Here is a 5,526-nt window from a genome sequence, read left to right on the forward strand (position 1 = left end):
TGTGCACGTGCATATAAAATTAATTATTTAAAAACCTCAGTAATCCCTTTGAACCGGGGATTCCAACAGTTCATCTCAAAGCTGTCGCCAAAGGTACGTGGGGAAAACAAATCTCCATTCAGGATGAAAAACCAGAAGCAACCTAAGCAAGGTCCAACACCTGGGGAGTAGATACATGCATACTGGCATATCCATATGGCTCACTGCTGCCACCCCTACCCGAAACAAAAGGCATTCAGAAATATTTTGTCACAAGAATAATAAGCTTTCCCAGTATATACAAAATTTATTACAGGACATGGGGGAAGGTGGTATATTACAAGACAGACCGTGGAGCACGATGATACATTCCTATAAGGTTGGTTTTGGTTTTTGCTTAGTTGTGTGTGCATGTGTGCCCATGCACGTGTGTGTGTGTGTGTGTGTGTGCATTGTGCATGCAGTCACATGCACCCTGTAGCCTGGATATGGAGGTCAAAGGGCAACTTTTAGGAGCCAGTTTGTGCCTCTTTCCTCAAGATCTAGATATGGGACTCAGGTCATAGGGTTTGCTCAGCAAGCATTTTTACCAGGGGAACCATCTTGCTGGCCCAAAATACTTTTTTGAGTGTAAATATATGTGCCCATGTGTACATGTGCTCTGTATGTGTATATGTGCTGTGTAAGTGTGTGCATGCATATGGGGGGGTCTAAATAAGACTCTCCCAATTTTATATAGAGAGGCACAGCCTCAATCCCTTGAACCTAGAGCTCAAAGATTAGCCTGGTCTCCCCAGCCAGCTTGTCCCTTGGGGATCCTCTGTGTCTGTCCCCTGAGTGCCAGGATTATACGCAGCTATAAGTTCCACCTGGCATTTCCAAGCATCTGGGGAATGAATGTCATCCCCACACAACGTGCCCACAGTTGCATGTCAAGCACTTTAGCCACAGAGCCATCTCCAGCCCTCCTTTTGGAAACTGTTATTGATACAGTAGATCAGAATACTAGACTGCTCTGAGCTTAAAGTAGGGAGGGGGGAAGGCTTCACACTGAGAGTGCAGGAACTGGTTCCCAGGTCCACCATGGGTGGTCTCCTCTGTGACAAGCTTGGAGCTTGGATTGAGTCTCCCATATTCTGAACTAGGGTGGTAGCAACTCCGGGGAGTCTTTCTGAGTCAGGCAAGTCTTTCTGTCATTACTGGGAACAAACTCATTATCATAAAAGCCAGAAAAGGCAGATGGGTTTAGAGAACAACCCCAAGAGTGTCAGAGAACCAGAGATGGCCACGAGAGAGTGCTAATTTGATGTCTGTCTGTTTTGAATCATCCTGTGGCATTTGGGGTTCCTCTTTTTCTTTTTTTTTTTGGTTTTTTCTTAAGGATGGTTTCCAAGAAGTTTTAAAAAAAAGTTAATAGAAGAAACCATAAAGCTTCAAGCCACATGGGTGAGTGCCACTCGCAGAGAATGATCTCCAAACTGTTACCATCAACACAGGCCACATTTGAAGCCTCAGCTATCTAAGCAAATAGCATGCTTGTGAACCTCACCCCCACCCCAAACCCTGTTAGGAGCACTTTGCTCTCTGGAAATTGCTTTGAGAGACAGAACAAGCATCAGGTCAGCTTGCCCAGCCTCTATTTGGCACCTCAACTAGTGTCAGAATCAAGGTATCTCTTTGGAAAACTCTGTCTTCTTCTACTAGAACCAAGTGAGTCTATCCTTGTCTTAGGTGACAGATGTGAGCCAGCACAGACTAATAAGAGGCTGAGAGTTATTTTGGTCACCAGAACTGGCTGGGGATGGACACATAACCTATGCTAAGTTAATCAGAACCCACAAAGCTTAGTCCTGAGACCTGGGTTAGAACTACTGAGAAGTAGGTAGACTGTCTCCATGGATAGACTGGAAGACAAAATGGCCAAAGACATCTCTGTGACAAAATTTAGGCTGCCTGAGAAGGAACCAAGCAGGAACAAAGAAAGGTCACATTCCTGCTAACACCCTTAAAAAAAAGATTTTAGGGTTTTTTTTTTTTCAGTTAATTTTTTTAATCAATGTGTGAATCGTTGTGTGCATTTGCAGGTCCCCAGGTTATACACGGCTGTGGGCTGCCACATGGTTCATGGGTGCTGGGAGCAGAACCTGAGTCCTCTGCAAGAGCACCTAGCTAGCACCAAGCCATCCCTCCAGCCCACTTGCCCCCTTTTAAAAAGATATATTTTATTTGTTATTTATATGTGTGTGTATCTGCATACGTGTGCAGCTTCTCTTGGAAGCCAGAAGAAGGCCTCAGATTCTCCGGAGTTGGAGTTACAGACAGTTGGAGCCAGTTGATATGTATGGTAAGATCCAAATCCAGGTCCGCTGCAAGAGCCATCTCTTCCTAGCTGAGCCATTTTTCTGGTACTTGAGTAAAGCCAGGCCTGATGCTCAAATTTCCGCTTAGGTGGGGCTCAATTGTTTTCCCGTGACTTACAAAGAAGATGGGCCTGAAATAGCAGAGCTGTTCACCCCTCTGCATGTTGGAACACCAGTACGTCTGCAGAAATTCGGGTGCTAAGTATTCATTCAGTGTTTCTTCAGCAGAGCCTATTCAAGAAGGGCTCTGGGGACCTCCCAAGAGCCCTCTTGTAATTAAATCATGAAAGGAACCAGGGCAAAGTGGTTGTGAGCTTGCTTGAAGGTGGTCAGTCACGGGGAGTAGACCTTCCCTCCCAGCTGGGCCCCTGAGTTAGGACAAATAAAACCCAGCATCCAGCGGGTGGCCCGGCTCATAGAATTTCCCCTGTGAATTTTTTCACTTTCTGACTATGTAAGCTTTTCACACCAACAGACACAACAGTAAAAACAAAACTTTGCCAAAGAGTTATGGCTTTGAGACAGAGGGGACCGGGGACTGTTATACTTCATAATGTTTGATGCAGATCAAGGGAGGATGTTTATAATTTGAATCATCAGCCTGTTCCACTTGTAGTATTTAGCAAGCTATTCTCTAGCACCTGGCTAGTATGTGTGTGTGTGCCCGTGTGTGTGTGTACCCATGTGTGTGTATGTGTGTATGTGTGTGTACTTTTAAAATAATCTACGAAGGTGGCCGAGACGAGGTTCACTCAGTACAGTGAGTGTCTAGCATGCATGAAGCCCTGCGTTGGAGCCAGGCGTGCTGAGACACACAGGTAGGATCCACATCTGAGTAGTGAGGACTGAAGGATTTAAGCAGGGGTTGAAGGTCATTCTCTGCAAGTTCCAGGCCAGCCAGGGCCATAAGAGACCCTGCCTCTATCCTACAGTGACAAACAAAATCCCAACCATTTATCCAACTTGGTCCATCCAAGTTGAGGCGACTCTTTATTGGATTCCAGTGCTCTCCAGAACAAGGTCTAAGAAGCTGGGAGGGGTGGGAGACCTGAATCCAAGCCTCTGGGTCACTGTGTGGTTGTGAAGATAAAGATGCTGTTGCTGGGTATAGTGGGCTCAGGCTACATGTATTTAATCTAGGCTATTGTTAGCTGCCATCTTGCTTTCCTGAGTGTGTGTGCCTTATCTCAGCTGGTCTGCCTGAGACCCCCTGATTGTGAAACTTAGACCCCCACGTGGCCCCATTTCCACTCCGACAAGATGAAAGAAACGATCAAGAACCAGGAAAAACTCTCCAAACTGCAGGCACAAGTGCATATTGGTGGGAAAGGAACCGGTTGTAGAAAGAAGATGGTTCATAGAACAGTCACAGCAGACGATAAAAAACTGCAGTTCTCCTTAAAGAAGTTAGGGGTAAACATCATCTCTGGTGTTGAAGAGGTGAACATGTTTACAAACCAAGGAACAGGGATCCATGTTAACACCACCTCAAGTTCAGGTGTCTCTGGCAGCCAACGCCTTCCAGGCCACTCTGAGTCAAAGCAGCCGACAGACGTGCTGCCCCGCGTCTTTAACCAGCTTGGTGCAAGCAGTCTGACTAGTGTAAGGAGCCGGGCTGACGCTCTGCCCAAACACTGTGGATGGAAAAGCACCACGTGCTCCTGGAGAGGATGCTGAGGATGAAGTTCCCGATCTGGCGGAGAATTTTGATGAGGCTTCGAAGAACGAGGCAAACTGAACTGAAGCAACTGCTGAAGAAGGTGACGCTTGCAGAAGCTACAGGAGCTGCTATTTTATAGCATGACCGCTTTTTAGAATTCTTTTGTTTGTTTATTAGTGGATCTGATATTTTTAAGCCCAAGTCCCCCACCCCCACCCCATCCCTGGACACTGCAGATCTTTTCAGTGTTTGTTTATACCTAATTCATTCAAGAAGCCTGAAGAAGCCTGGGAATAAAATTTGGAAAAGGTTAATAAAATTCTTTGCCTAGTTAAACAAACAAACAAAAAAACCAAAAAACAACAACAACAACAACCCTAGGCTATCTAGGCTCTGTCCTATTATAGCCAACCTTTGATCTCTCTGTGCCTCGGTTTTCTCATCTGTGAAGTGGAGATCATCATGATAGCACCTGCCTATTAAGCATAAAGAAATCAGTGGACGAACGTCCCAGACAATGTCACTATTGTCTTCCTTATTTTTTTAAAAAATGTTCTTTTATGTGTGTGCATATTGCTTCTGTATGCATATCTGTGCACCATGTATGTGCCTGGTACCCTCAGAGGCCAGAAGAAGGGATCAGATCCCCCTGTGATTGGACTTAGATGTGGTTGTGAGCTGTTGTGTAGGTGCTGGGAATCGAACCTGGGTCCTCTGGAAGGTCAGCCAGCGCTCTTAACCATGGAACCATGCCCACAGCTCCCTAAATAATCTGTTCTGACAGTTCATTGATGCACGTATGTGCAGTTTCTATCTTGCAGTTTGGGATAGAAGTACAAAGAAGAGCAGTATATGCCCCCTGTGCCCTTGCAGAGAGATGGACTGGCCGTTTTTTATCCAGGAAAATAGTTTAGAATAAAGGCTCATTTCTAAATTAGAGTTGTTTTCTTCTAGTAAATAATAGCTCCTAGTTACTGGGTGAAAGTTGTTCATATTTCCTCTTGGGAAGCAGCTCAGCTTGGCAGATGTGGACGTTCTGTATCTGTTCAGGACAGGGCAAGTGACATCATCTCTCTGAGGCTCGGAGTGTCCTCTGTGAAGGGGTTCAGTCACAGCTCTTTGGTCACAGTCACAGGGAGGCTTCCTTGGGTGCCTTGATGCCAGGGTAAATGTTTAATCCTGGCAGTCATCACCAATGGCGTCATGGAGGAGGAGCCTGGGCGGGGTGCCAGCTATGAGTGTTACAACCAGTGGAACGTCAAGGGACACCCAGTGCCGCTAAATCGAAGGGACAGGGCAAACTAAATGTCCAAATCTATTGGTGAAGCAAAAGAGGGTGGGTGGGCTAAATCATGCTGGAGATTTACCTGCCCATCAAATAAGGCATATAGAATATTATTCAGAGTCCTCAGGTTCAAATACTGAGGAGTCAGACCACGGGAAAGGCTTTTTGTATCATCTGCAGCCGCCTGTGCGTTCCAACACCCCATCTCTACAGTCACTCTCCAGTTGGGAGAATTTGACCCC

At 46.0% G+C, this 5,526-nt stretch overlaps 1 pseudogene; it reads left to right on the forward strand.

Moving 5' to 3' along the window:
* The first annotated feature begins 3,599 nt into the window (after positions 1-3,599).
* On the forward strand, positions 3,600-4,077 carry LOC110295415 (transcription factor BTF3 pseudogene; annotated as a pseudogene).
* The last annotated feature ends 1,449 nt before the right edge of the window (positions 4,078-5,526 follow it).

This window comes from Mus caroli, unplaced genomic scaffold (genome assembly GCF_978045245.1).
Source record: "Mus caroli unplaced genomic scaffold, Mus_caroli_1 scaffold_4, whole genome shotgun sequence".
NCBI classification, from domain to species: domain Eukaryota; kingdom Metazoa; phylum Chordata; class Mammalia; order Rodentia; family Muridae; genus Mus; species Mus caroli.